Below are 14,512 nucleotides of genomic sequence, written 5' to 3'. Positions count from 1 at the left end.
CATAGAACATTTATTTATTAACAGAACAATCATTTATTTAACAACACTAAAGTTTGGTTTCACACTGCTAGCAGGAAACTTTATGGGTGAGCCATACTTCCATTTGGCAAATATATTAATTGCTCACCATTTACCATATCTACAGTTTTAAATGCTACAATGACAACACATGAAAACACTAAGTGCCTTATTGAAAATGGAGAATTGTGAATTATCCTAGCTTTTCATTGTAAAACATCAGGATCATACATTCATCCAGTGGCATTTGAAGGCCCTCCTGAGGAGAAAAATACCAAATGAGTCTTGTATTTATTGCTATGAAATAAATACTCTAGTCCCTGCATAAAAAAATGCAGTAATATTGGCAGTAAAATTGCTAATTACAAGGACATAATAATCTGTCTGGTAATTAAAGCACCTAATAAAAAGGAAAAGGACAAGATAATGCTGTGGCTGAGGGAGTTGTAAGATGTGAGGAATGAAGACATATGGGAGGAATCCTGCCCCAAGTCTCACCACAAAAGGACCAGAGTCAGAGAAGAGAGGTTGAAAGGCCTTGCGATGCACATTCCACTTATCTGAGAGATGTGCACAGGCAAAGCACTGTGGGATTGTGCAGTGTGTGACAATCTGCCCATGCCCTGGTTCATTCTCTGGCTGCATTTCACCTGCGGTATTGCCAGTCACATTTTTAAAAAATTACAAACCCCCATCAACAAGAGTCTTACAGAAAAAGTTACCTAGCAATTAAAATGTATTTTGAAAACCTTGAAGTGGTAAAATGCATAAATCTGCAGGGAATGCCTGAGGCACTGGAAGGAATAGGGCAGGGAAGAAGAGCCCCCTCAGTTAAACATAATCAAAGGCTTTGGTATTAAATGTACAGCTGATGTATTGCACCCACAGAGTTTCAAAACAGTTAATACAAGGTTTTAACTCCTTGGGCTTTAAAACAGGAAGAATACTAAACCCCAAGTGAAACTGTGAAAATAGAGAATCCATTAAAGATATTCTCACAGTAGGGCACAATAGGCCTTCTATTTAGTGGCTCACAGATAATGGGTTTACAAAGCACATAGTTATAAAGTTAATGACAGATGAAGGAACTTGAAATAGTGATTTCAAATCTGTATTTCTTCAGCCGTGCTCTATTTTTTTTCACAAGAGAAGTTTCTCTAAAAAATTTTAGATACCAAAGGATTCTGGCCTTGAAACTCCTTTCACACCTACTTTACATGGGTATCTCATACGTCCATGATCTCTTTCAAAAATATAAACATTTCCACTTCATCAGGTATAGCTTGACTTATTTGTGTCCCTGAATCCTCTGATTTCTAAAGAAGACAGATATGGTGCTAGTGGTCATTACACATGTACTCTCTATTATGTTTTTCTCCATTATTAAATGTCCTTCTTGTTGACTTCATAAGCATTTCAGTACACGTGAGGATATAAGCAAACACAGCATTTCAAGTGCAGATGCATTAATGCCATGTGTCTTGCAAACACTGTGGCTTTTTGTTTGTGCACTTAGTCACAATGTTTCACCAATATCAGCCTGTGCTTCAATTTGCAAATTTACATTTGTTTTTCTTATCTTTAAAACTCCACCCATATCTAAACTTAACTTCCAAAGAGCTAATCCCCAATTTTTATCCACCCTATTGATTTTCTTTCTTGTGCCATATATAACCTTACACTTACTGGCATTTAATGTTATGTCAGATGCAGTTTTTCAGTCATATGCCTTCTAAGGCTTTTTTTTTTTTGCTGTTTTTATAGAATGAATGTTCTAATCCTTACCCATACCTTTATGTTCTTTGCAATTATGTCACTGTTCTAGACCAGCATATGTCCTCACATGTTTAGCCAGCTCTACTGTGAAAGCTGTTGCCTGTTGTGCACTTACACAAGTTTGTCAAAGGTTCCAGAACAGTCACTTGTTCTGAGACCTGGCATTACACAAAACAGTGGTCCAGGTCATCATTATGCTCAGCTCCTTTCCTTCTACTTTGTCCAGCTCATTTTGACATTTCCAGGCTTTAACAGCTGTTTTTCCTATTGGAAAATGCAAAACGGTTTGAAGAGGTAGGGGGTGGGCAAATACTTCAATGGAAGAAAAGCAAATCTGTACTCCTTCATATGTTGCTCTCCTTAGATGATATCACAGATCTAAAGAAGTACTTTCACACCTGCTGTCAGTAGGACTTCTGTAAGTTGCTCCTCTGTATTCTCTCTTCTTTCTCATTTAAGGTGCAAATTTTGCACAGTGTTTTCTATAGGCATGAGCTGGTAATTAAATACCAACTAAGGCATTGCTTACCACAGCAGCTGTCAGTGATCCCCTCTGCCAGCAACCCAGCACCACAGCCTGGGCAGCTGCTCAGCCAGGACACGGAGCAGGCCAGCCAGAGGATCCCTACCCAGCATGATGCGGATCCCCAGCCCTGCACAGCTCTCACTTGGGCTCTGCAGCTTCTGTGCACTGCCCAGCTGCAGCTTCAAACAGGCAGATCCCACTTAGCACTGAGCTAGCTATGCGAGGGACTACTAAGTTGGCTGACAGTCTTACCTGAAGTAGAAATACTCTTCATTTTTATATTAACTTTTCTTTTTCCTTCTTATCACTGCTGGGGTTTTTGCTCTCTGTGAAATGACACAAACTTCCCACAGATTTTTTCTTCAAACAAATTCAGATTTCTTCCTCTTGGTCAACATTTTCCTTGTGTATAGATTATGGTTCACATTAAAATTGAATTGAAATATTTTGTGACATTAAAAGTACTGGATGGCAAAAGGAAAAGAAATTTACCTTGACCTGTCCTTTATCACTCTTGCCAGACTCTGTTCCAGTTCATCTGACATTTTGGCATCTCTAACTGATTTCTTTTGACAAATCGTTGAGTGAGTTTTTAACACCTGGGTTTTTTCACTGGTTTTTTTTTTTTTGTAAATAAGTATGCATGCTCTACACTACAACATGTTAGCTTGGTTAAAGAGCCTTTTCTCCATTTTTCCACAAATACTGTTCTGTTGCAAATGAAGTCGTAGGGCATTGGTTTTCTGTGTGTCTTTGTAAATTGACTCTGCTTTTTGTTGTTGATGTTGTTGTGTGCCCTCCCTCTTCCCTCTGTCTTCTTCATATTTCTATGGCTGGAAGACAAAACTGAGCTGGTTATTGAGACAGTATCATTTATTTGTGTTCTTTAAGCAGGCTGTAGCAGAGCCAGAAGATAATGGGCACCTCATTTATTCAGGCTTTGAATGATCATATTTAATTCCCAGTGACAGCTGTCTTCACCATATTAGCATTGCAAATCAGCACTGTTTTGTAATGGCCTTCTATTGAACATGATTCAATTACGTGTGGTCCATAGCGAGGCAGGATACGGTCTTAGTATCTATAGCAATATTTCTGCAAGCTGCTGCTCTTTACACTGCTCACATTTAAGCTGTCTGTTTATCACAATGCTTTCCTTGAACTACACTGAACTCTCTTCATTTTGCAGTGAAATAAAGAAGAATGAATATAATTTGTGAAAGCAGTTATCTGGTCAGCTATATTACATACCCTATCTTCTTTACATATGCCTGGAATCAGGAAACACTTGTTAAAATAATTGTTATTTACTTAAAACATTTATATTACAGAAGTCATTAAGATGGATTTAAATTATAATACAGTGTTAGATGGTACTAAATATTAAAGCTCAATGCTGGCTTGAAGAAAAATTGTAATAACATATCAAACATGTAAATTTTGTGTTAGTGTCATAGTTTTTCGAGGAAAGGGCAGTGAGGCTTAACTTTTATAAAACAAGTTAAAAGTCATAAAATTTTAAAAATACCATTTCAAAAGGTTTCAGAAGTCGTATTTCATTTACTGTGGAATGGCTAAATCCTGGGCTCTAAGTATTCTACTCTTTCCACATCGTGGGCTGACGTGTGCATATGACATTTCAGGCTATGCTGTTGAAGGCCTAGATTTCAAGACCATAGCTTAAAAGGTATGTGTGTTTGTTATAATATAAAAACCCTTATAAATTCTGATTCCAGCTGTAAGATAAGTTCTCCTATTGGGCTAGGCAGCCTCAAAAAAGAAAAGCTTCCTTTGCACAAATTCAGCAAATACATGCTTCAGTCAGTGCAAGGCAAAGCACAAACCTTACTCTTTCCTTCAGGTTTTCCATTCCTATGTTTTCTACAACATTTAGATCTTTTCTTGCAGAAATCTCATTATACACAATACAACTCTCCCCAGCCCCAGGGCTCTCTTAGCATCCTTCATCTTAGTGACAAAGTGCACCTATAGCAGAAATACACTGTTTATTCCACCAACTAGAGTGCTGGGCCATCATTCCAAAGTTTTTGGTAGATCAATAAGATGCAAGGTTTTTTAATCATATACAAACCTTGAACTGTTTAAAGATACTTTCTAGGTAATTGCAGCAGAGGAGCTGACATTCCCAGTTTGAGGTTGGTCCAGCCAAAGATGCCCCAGATGGGGTGGAAGGTCACAGAAAGCCACACTAACCATACCACTTCCTCCAGTGATACTGCATTGGATACCACTGTGCATATACCACATTCATTCACTTTTTAAAGGATTATTTAAGGTTTTTTTCTTTTTTTTAGTCCTCATTCAAACCTTTCCACTGTCTCCTCCAACAGATTCTGTTGTCTTTTTTTCAAAGATTTGCTACATGTTAATTTCTTGATTGGATTCCTAACTTCACATATGAGATTTTACTACATTTTTGTAACCAAAGAGCTTACGTGAAAATAATGACTGCTTCATCACTCACATAGGGGGTTCACTGCATTTTTTTAAAGCAAGACCCATTTGTTGTTCATGAGTGGGTTTGTTTACATATATCAAATTATATATTCACCTACCTGGGAAACAAACTCAAGTTCATGGAAGCAGTTTGACTTACTTTTATCGTGCCTACTGCATAAAAAAACTATGTATGTACAAGAAAATACCTGTACATGCTATTTTTGCACATGGTCCTTCATGAAGCTGCTCCAAGACCCTAACAAGAGTCCGTTACATAAGAGGGTCTCAGGCCCCAGTCCTAAGAGGTATTTAGGGATATAGTGCCCATAAATGACATGCAATGCCAAAGCCTGCTCTGCTCAGATATCCAGAAAAGGAATGTGTCTCAATTTATATTACACTACTTGAGCCTTTCAACTGGCTAAAAACTGTTTATAAAGGGAATTAAATAATATGGATAATGAATAATGGAATAAACCTGTCTCTACCATACATGTTTAGAGTCACATTCTCTAAACTCTTCACAGACAATCAGAGATTTTTAAAAATTAGGAGGAAGTTGTTCAGTTATTTTCATACATTTTTCTCTTTTTTTTTCATAATATTACCTTGAAAGATTTAAATTAAAACTCTTTTTCTTAAAGAATTATCAACAGGGATAAAACTTTGTTTAAGGATGAATAATGGAGCAAGATAGAAGAGCAAAGGAAAGAAAAGCACACATTACAAGCTCTACAGGGAAGAACACAATGAAAGGCTTTATAAAATGAAGGAAGAACAAGATCTTATCTGTACCCTTCAGTTCTTTGTCCCATTGAAAAAACTGAAGAAAAAATCATTTTTAGTAAAATGCAGATTTCCATTGTGCGTAGTAAACAATTCAACTATGTCAGGCATGAAGAAAATTTGTACATATCTGTCCTTGGTTTGACTGGAATAGAGTTAATTTTCTTTCTAGTAGCTGGTACACTGCTGTGTTTTGGGTTTTGTATGAGAATAATGTTGATAACACACTGATACTTCAGATGTTGCTAAGTGGTGCTTGCCCTGAGTCAAGGACTTTCAGTGTCTCATGCTCTGCCAGTGGCAAGGTACACAAAAAGCAGGGAGGGAGCCTGGCCAGGACAGCTGACCAAACTGACCAAAGGGACATTTGACAACATAAAATGTCATTCCCGAAGTATAAACTGGGAGGAGTTGGCTGGGGGGGGCTGAGCACTGCTTGAGGGCAGGCTGTACATCTGACAGTGGATGGTGAGCAATTCTATTGTGTATCACTTGTTGTTCTTTGGTTTTATTACCCTCTCTCTTTTATGTCCCTTTTCCTCCTCCTTCTCTTTCTCCTTCTCATTCTCATTATTATTCTCATTATTATTATTATTATTATATTTTACTTTGTTTCAGTTACTAAACTGCTCTTATCTCACCCCACAAGTTTTACCTTCTTACAATTCTCCTATCCATCCCACCAAGGAAGGGCATGGAGTGAACGAGCAGCTGCAGGGTATTTAGTTGCTGGCTGGGGTTAAAATGCAACAGTATCAAAATATGTCCCTTCCTTATCACCGTCTTTCACCTCAGAAAAACTGCACTACGACTAAAGAGGAAAAGCCAGTGGAATGTCTACGCTGTGGGAGGTCCTGGTGGGGCTCCCAGTGGAGCATAAAGCCATGCTACAGCAGTCTGTCACATGGGTCGTACTGTATGACCCTCCTAGATCATTCTCAGGCACACATTTTCAGATGTTGACCTTTGCACAAAGTATTTTTCACTGTTTCTTTTCCTAGGAAAATGTGGTTTCTCTTACCACAGTATCTCCCTCTCATCTAATTTCACACACACACAATCACTACTAACCCAAATCTGAAACTTACAAACGATTGCACTCCTACAGGTTTCCTGAAGACCAGCAGTTAGCAATAAAGTCTAAAAGACAGGAACATAAGTCCGCCCCAGAGGAGCACAGATAGCCTCTGCTGCTGCCAATGCAGCTGGCACAAACTCTGACGGGAGGTCCATGTATGGCACCCACATGACTGCTTGGCTTAGGACACTAGAGAGGACTTAGAGGGAGGTGGAAAAGGGGCTGCAATAGTGGACACAGTAGATCCTAATCCATAGCAACCCAGGCTCCACTGATTTTATCACTCAGGAAAAACCTTTTTATTCTGAAATAAGTAAGCTCTTTTTACATGAAAACTATACAAACAAAACATCACCTCCTGAGTGTGTACTGCTGTTATGTAAGAGTGGTCACACTTACAGTCAATTACCACAGAAAACCAGGGAATTTCTCTCTATATTGCTGTATGTAATGGATACTAATGACAACTTCCTCCACCTGTCATGTAATTTGGTGTAATTAATGTAATTTGTTCTGGTAATTGTAAGAAGGTCAGGATCAGAGTTCATGAAATATGAATCACTTCCACATATTCAATATTTATCATCCTGTGCTACCCACACATGCCATTATTATACAAATAACTTAATTGAGAAACAATAAAGGTTTCTATAAAATAAACCTTTCATAGAAGTAAGGAAATTAAAAGTAAATCCCATAACACCTTATTGTTCAGCCAGAGGCACATGTTCTGTAGCATTCATATAGCGTAGGCCAGCACTCCAAAATCTCCTAGAAGTGCCAGACTTCCAAAGTCATTACTTATCAACTGCTTTGCAGTAACACTTTGTTTATGCTACTTGCCGCTGCCTCAGACGACTTATTTTGCAGAGTACAGAGGAAATTAATGCAGACATCAATGGTGGAGATAAAGCAACTGGCATTGCTCAGCTTGATCTCAGGAGACTGTGCTCATGCTCTCATGTATTAGTCTTAGTTAAGAAGAATATTAAGCAGGGATTTGGAGGATAATGAAGAAGATTTGGTCTGCTTATAGGGATATTCCCGTTTCCCAGCTTAGGTAGAGGAATACTACAGGGAAAAACCAAATGTGTCTGCCTGGAACTTCAACAAGTAGATGGAGAAGGCTGGGCTTCAATTAGGTTTTCTAAATCTGATCACAGATTTCTGGCTTTCTTTCTGCATCTGAATTTTTGATAGTCTTCAGATTTGTTTCTTGATTTGAAAACGTGCTTTCTGATATATTTCCTGTCTGGTTGCATGTAGTAGTGCTATGTTTTCCTGAAGCTGTTTTTGTTTGTGATGAATAAGAACTACTGGAATAATCTGTAGTGATGCTAATTCAAATCCACTTGCAGTGCTGCTGCCTAGATACATAGTAATTGTTCCAGAGCCAACTGGAGGTTGGTGTTCACCCTCACCCTTGAAGATAAGGTCCTAAGTATGCTGCAAACAGTTGTGAAAAGCCTCGAGAATTAATCAACAGCTTAAGTTTAGAGAAGCAAGGGAGGATGGATTTTGCAAAGCAAGGGAATCAAAGGTAATAGAAACATAGGAAGGAAGATCTTTGCAGCAATAAGAAGAATTGTCAGAGGAACAAAATTACAACAAAAGACTAAAAGTATGCCATCGTAATGGCGTCACAAGATAGTGCCAACTTCTGCTACATAAAAATGCAGGAATTATTTGAAATATTGCAGAAAGAATCATCAAGACAGCCTGAATGGAAGAATAACACACATAGCAAACCCATGCTATGTGCCTCACTGACAAGCCTAGCAGCATTCATACTTGGAAAATGTAGGCTGGAATTAGAATCAAAGGTTAGTAGCTATCTCTGAACTGAACATGAGTTCACAGGTCTCTTGAAGGCTATGCAAGAAAGTTGGTCTAAGATTTCAATTTGGACAAAATAAGTCAAGACTGGAATAGAGAGACAGGCTTGTGAGGCCTTTTCTAAAAGGTTTCATATTTTCACAAGCAGATATGTAGAGACACAGTTAGGAGAACAGACATAGTCCATTCAGAACCACTATAAAAATTCTAAGAATGCTGAGTAGGACAACTTTTTAGGGGAATACTTCTCAGAGTGTTCAGAGGTAGGAAACAGAAGAGGACAGGAACTGAGCAAATCAAAGGCTGAGAGGTGGGCTGAGAGGAAATAACAAGCCCAAGGGATAAAGCTGGAATACTTGCTCACTAAAATTATCAAAAGAGGAGCTGTAGTGATGGAAAGAAATATCAGTGAAATGTAGATCCTAAAACCAGATGAAGGGGACCATGGGTAGAACTGGAAGACAGAAAGGGACTTTGGTAACATAGCATCTATATAATGCAAGAGGAAGGGAAGAAATAGGTGGGAAAAAAGGTCTTATCACTGTATCCATTTGAAAAAGATTCTGCAGTTACTCCATCTACGATCTTTTGCAAGTCAATTCCTCCACCAACTATCCTACCCAAATAAATTGATGTCTGTGTAGTCACTGGTTCTGGAGTTTTTGGGAAACCAAAAGCAGTAGCTTCTCAACATTTTCTTAATATGATGTAATGAAGGCTATTGTAATGAACCATCAGCACTTTAAAAGGCAGAACTTACCAATGGCAGTTACTGACAACAGTGGAGTCAATATGAGTAAGTCAGAAATAAATGCCTAGATTTTTAATTGAAAAACATATGTTTGATTCTTTAGATATACAATTCACAGAGGTTTTCTTTGCCAAGAGATAGTATTGTTTAGGGAGAGTATTATATATTTTTTAATTCATTTCCAAAAGCAGAATGCCAGTAGACAATACCAGTCCATACGAGTTAGAAAAACAAGCAGTCAGTCCACAATGGCCGATGTGAGAACAGGCAAGCTATTGCTTATTGCTCACTAAGTTCCACTGTTAACAAATGATTTAAATACTAATATGGAGAAGCGGTGCCCAGTAAACCTGAGACACACTCCAGTATTCCATAAGTGAGTGTTATATTAAATTGTACCTCTAAAACCTCTAAAATCTATATACTCTCTAAATAAATATACATTTAGTTTTAATTTAATTGCTATTCATCCAAACTTTAATTATCCATTTCCTGGATAAGAACTAGGAGCAAAAGCATGTAAGAGATTATAAAATTCTTGCTTAGAAGATGAAGAGTAGTTTTTCCTAGGTTCTCATTCTTCTTTATGGTACATTTTTTCTGGAATGCAGTTTTATTTTCTCTTACATTCCTGTTCTCTCATATAGGTTCTCTGTACTTGATATATGGTAATTAGCAAACACCATTTTTTAAAAGGCCGTTAAGAATACTATAGATAGAACAAAGAGCAGCTATTCTGAGAGCCAGTTCTCTGACTTCTCTGTGGACAAAGAAGTCAGATTAGCAAACTGCCATTACAAAAGAAGGTCTCCAGCATTTTCTCAGTTTGGTTCAAATTAGCAGTTGCCAACTAAAGCAAGAAGACTGAAGCTGAGGAGTTAAATGAAATAAAACTCTTCAAATGCTCATGAAATGCAAAAGCCAACCAAATAACCTCTTTATCATATTCCAGTGCAGTTAAATAAACAAACGTGGTATTATTAATACAAAAAACCATTCCTCTAACTTTCTAGAACTTTCATGTTGTCTGTCTCGTGAGCACCCTGACCACTTAGGGCTTAGCAACAGCAGCACACTCAGAGGGGAGTACTCTGAGTTAATAAGTTTTCCTTCACTGCAGAGCTACAGGCTTTACTTTCAGAGCCCAACAGAACATATGACACAAAGCAAATTATTTTATGCATTCCAAGACTTTTAGAAAGATAACCTGTTTTGATTTTAAAATGCCAGAAAATATAGATTACACCACCTAACCTTTGGTATTAAAAATGGTCACTTCACAGCTACTGTCAATGATTCAGTGTTTTTTTTCTACAAGCTCTCTTTCTACCTCTCTCTCCCATCAGATATCCAAACTCCAAATGGACACTCTAGAATAATGTTTTTTAATCTGATCTTAGAAACTATTGCAGAAACCCTTGTTCACAAATACCTGCATTTGCAAATGACAACTATGCAATTGATTGCATAGCTATACGTGCCCACACATGCAAGAAAAATCCCCAAGTGATTGTTTTATTTTACTGTATTTAAAAACAGGCAAACCACTCTGGAATAAATAAATTATCTTCAGTTTATTAAAGGCTGCAAACACAGAAACTAAATAATTTTAAACTTAATGACAGTCTACAGGTCTTCAGCTTGGTGCAGCTCTGTGCATCCTAACAGGGTGCACCACCACCTGAAACCACCAGCTGGTTGAGGAACACTCCTGATTTTATCTTCAGGGAAAATCCCTTTTGTACAACAGTGCCTTAATAGTGGGGATGGATGGGGGGGTTGCAATGGATGATATGCTGGTGTTGTGGTATCCAAGACATTCATACTTTAAATATATTGTGCCACGCAAGATTCAAACAATGTACATCACATGTGTTCGACTGATTAGTCACGGTATTTTAGGGTTATTAAAGTCATACATATACATCCTCAAAACCTGTTTCCATATACCTGCCCTTTTGCTTCTCTTCATTAGGAAAAAACACTGTAGTTCTGAGCTTAAGGAGCAAATGAGTTAAAAATCAGTGATGTCTTCGTCATGAATATTTGTCCTTATCAGAATGGAGGGTCCTGTAACAATTACTATGTATCTAGGCAGCAGCACTACAAGTGAATTTGAATTAGCATCACTACAGATTATCCCAGTAGTTCTTATTCATCACAAACAAAAACAGCTTCAGGAAAACATAACAGTACCACATGCGACCAGACAGGGGATATATGAGAAAGCATGTTTTCCAATCAAGAAACAAATCTGAAGACTATCAAAAATTCAGATGCAGAAGGAAAGCCAGAAAATCTATGCTCAAATTTAGAAAATCTAATTGAACTTTTTAATAATATCTGACAAGCGCATCACAAAATCTCTTACTTGTACAACACAAAAGCCTATAAGCAGAACACCCATTCACACAGTGACCTTGTCAGGGAGTAATGGTGGGTAAAAAAAAAAGCACCATTCCCTGTCACATTCCCCAACACTGCTATTGCTCTACTACCCTATAGAAATGTCATGCAATTAATAGAGGATAATGCATGTTAAAATGTGTCCCATACATGAAAAAGTATGGGAAAATGTAATTAGTATTAACATGAAGAATATTTTGCACCATAGCTCCACTATTTTAATCCTAGAAAATGAAAAGAAGTATGCCTGCTCTCCCCATCCTTCCTTCACTTATTAACTATCACCAGTATAATTGCATGCAAGCAGCACTAGATTACACATTTATGTTAAATTGTTGAAGTTTCACAACTAAACACACAACAAACAAATGCATTGTTTAACGCATTCATTTTGGATGGGTACTTAAGAAGAAAATTCTGTCAGCTTTGCTTGAAACTTGAAAGATCTGAATTCTGACAGCAGAAACTATTGCTAAGAGAAAGAGAGCACATTTTTTAAAATATTATAGTCTGAATATTGTTACAAGAACTGACAATTATTTTCCAGTATTTTGTTCCTCAAAAGGAGAGGAGTTATTGTTTATACCTTACTTATATCAGACTCACTTCAGTGGGCCAGCACTTCTGTGACTGTACAAACCAAAAAACAGCCTCATTTCTGAAGCCCAAAGCAAACTTGTAGGGATAAGTCGCCAAGAAGACAAATTTCTATTTTACCATTCTCAAATGTTTTGAGGAAATATTTCTTCTCCTCATATTAATTTCTTTGTTAAAATAATTTCCAAATTGTATTATCAACTTTAAATGCAAAATCATTTTCAAGTATGGTCAAGGTTTACTACCTGCATTTTAACAGCATGAAGAAATTAAGCCTGTGGGTCTTGGATGTTTTATTTAAAATTGCAGAGTAACAGCAGGAACTGAATCCTGCTCTTTCTTTTCACCCAATACTTTCTCTCCAGTAGCCCACGGAAAACAAACCTACACTGATACTATCTCACCTAGACTGATCATGAGGAATTTTTCCATTTTGAGTATTCCTACTCCAGCATAAATGCAGATCCCATTTCTATTCTGGTTTCATGGAACTGTCATTCCAGGAGTTCAATAAGTGAGTTCAGCACATTTCTGCAAATAACTACTTGATTCCACCAGCTGCAAACATACATCCAACATAATCAGAAAGCAATTGGCAGTGGCCATGATGCATCAGACATGACAGTGTGGATGAGAAAAATGTGAAAAGTTCAAGACAGTAATTTTGAAGTCTTATCTTCACTGATACCTGCATTCAATTTGCACCTGAATTTTTGACACAAATTTCTCGAAGCACCTAAACATGGACACTGAAGCACATGCAATGACACCTGAGCTCTGCTCAGGGAGAAGAGAGAATGTTCTCAGAGTCTGTCCAAGTCTCAAATGTCAGGATGTTTATGCAGTGCTCAAGACAGTTCTTCTCTTACACCACAGGCTTACAACCTGACAGGACCATTCAGCCCATTGCCATTGTGCAATATATCCAACACCACCAATATCCACCTCCACGTGGTATTTCCAGCCAGTCCAACTTGACACAGCAGACGTGCTACTCTTACAGCTGAGCCTGTCCAGATACACACGCATCATCACATGATGCCACTGCCGTGCCTAATGTTGCCAGACCTCTTACCTGGAAACAAATGTCAGTACAAGTCCCAGCTCCTTAGGAAGCTGCCTGAGAGGCAGGGCACCCGTTCGAATGAGCTCTGTCGTTTTTCAGCTTTCAGAAGTGAATATTCCAGAAAATGCAACAGTACCTGTTCATAAATTTGAAAATAATAGGAGAGCGCTAAGTTCTTGACAGTTCAGTGGTTTTACTCAGTATTTCAGTGGTTGATAGCACCTTTAACAGCCAGCCTTTCCATTTTCTTGCATTTCTCCCATGGCATGAGCTCTAAGGGCTTCATTCTTCCTCATAAATTTAAGTCTTTTTTTTTTCAGCATTCTCAATTGGCAGAGCAAACTCAAACTGTATTTTTCTCAACTTTGCTGTCAGGAGAATCTCATTTTCTCTCGTTGGAAAAAACCCTCAGGGTTTTTCCCTCTCTCTCAGGGACAACTCAGCTAACATTTTGTAGACCTTCCATGTGCCAATTCCAAAGCTGCAGTTTTGTTCATGGTGGGCCTTGACAGAGAAAGAATCATGGTCACATTAGCTTTGAAGATCTGTGAAGACACCAATGTTCTCCAACAAGGCTGTTTTCTGTTAACCCAGATGGAAAGGAAATATATATGGACAGACAGATTCTTGCTAGATGTTTCAGAGATGTTTATTTCTCCAGCCGCATGGCCGGAGCTCTGCCGAGGAACTGTTCCAGTCACGGGACCAAGGGTCCTTCTGCCCGCGCACGGGAACACAAACCAACCAAGGGGAACGAGGCTGAGCAGGGGCAGGGAAGCCCCGTGTCTGTGCCCTCAGGGCCCCTCTCCCAGGGCTACACGGCGGGGGAGGGACCCCAACACCTCACCCGTTTTATTTTAATAAAAGGAGAATGAAAACAACTGGATAAACATAACAAGAACAGTTTCAAAACAAAACAAGCCGCCCTCCTGAGTCTATAAATGTCCAGTCAGATTCTGTGGAACATCTTAGGGCTGACAGAAGGGAGACAGGACTCTCTGAGCATGCTTTGTGGGGAAACTGAGGCAGGAGAGGGTTTAACTTCTTCCCTCCCCCTTTTCATCCCCCACTCGGCATTGGAAAGGGATTTTTGGGGAAACAATTGGCAAAAGCATGGTTTTGTGAGGGAAACCATGGATGAAAAAACGGATTGGGAATACACTGGGGGTAATAGGACATAGGGTAAAAGGGAAAGGTGGGATTAGGAAAGGG

General features: G+C 38.5%; 1 long non-coding RNA gene across 1 annotated transcript in view; it reads right to left on the bottom strand.

Moving 5' to 3' along the window:
- LOC108448602 overlaps window positions 1–13,430 on the bottom strand; it is a 46,309-nt gene extending 32,879 nt beyond the window's left edge. Inside the window, exon 1 of the long non-coding RNA XR_001864559.1 lies at window positions 13,310–13,430. This is a non-coding gene — a long non-coding RNA (uncharacterized LOC108448602). The remainder of the gene's footprint in view (window positions 1–13,309) is intronic.
- Between the last annotated feature and the right edge of the window lie 1,082 nt (window positions 13,431–14,512).

The sequence above is a fragment of the Corvus brachyrhynchos genome, unplaced genomic scaffold (genome assembly GCF_000691975.1).
Source record: "Corvus brachyrhynchos isolate BGI_N302 unplaced genomic scaffold, ASM69197v1 scaffold115, whole genome shotgun sequence".
Classification (NCBI taxonomy): Eukaryota; Metazoa; Chordata; class Aves; order Passeriformes; family Corvidae; genus Corvus; species Corvus brachyrhynchos.
This window is presented reverse-complemented; position numbering and strand designations above follow the sequence as displayed.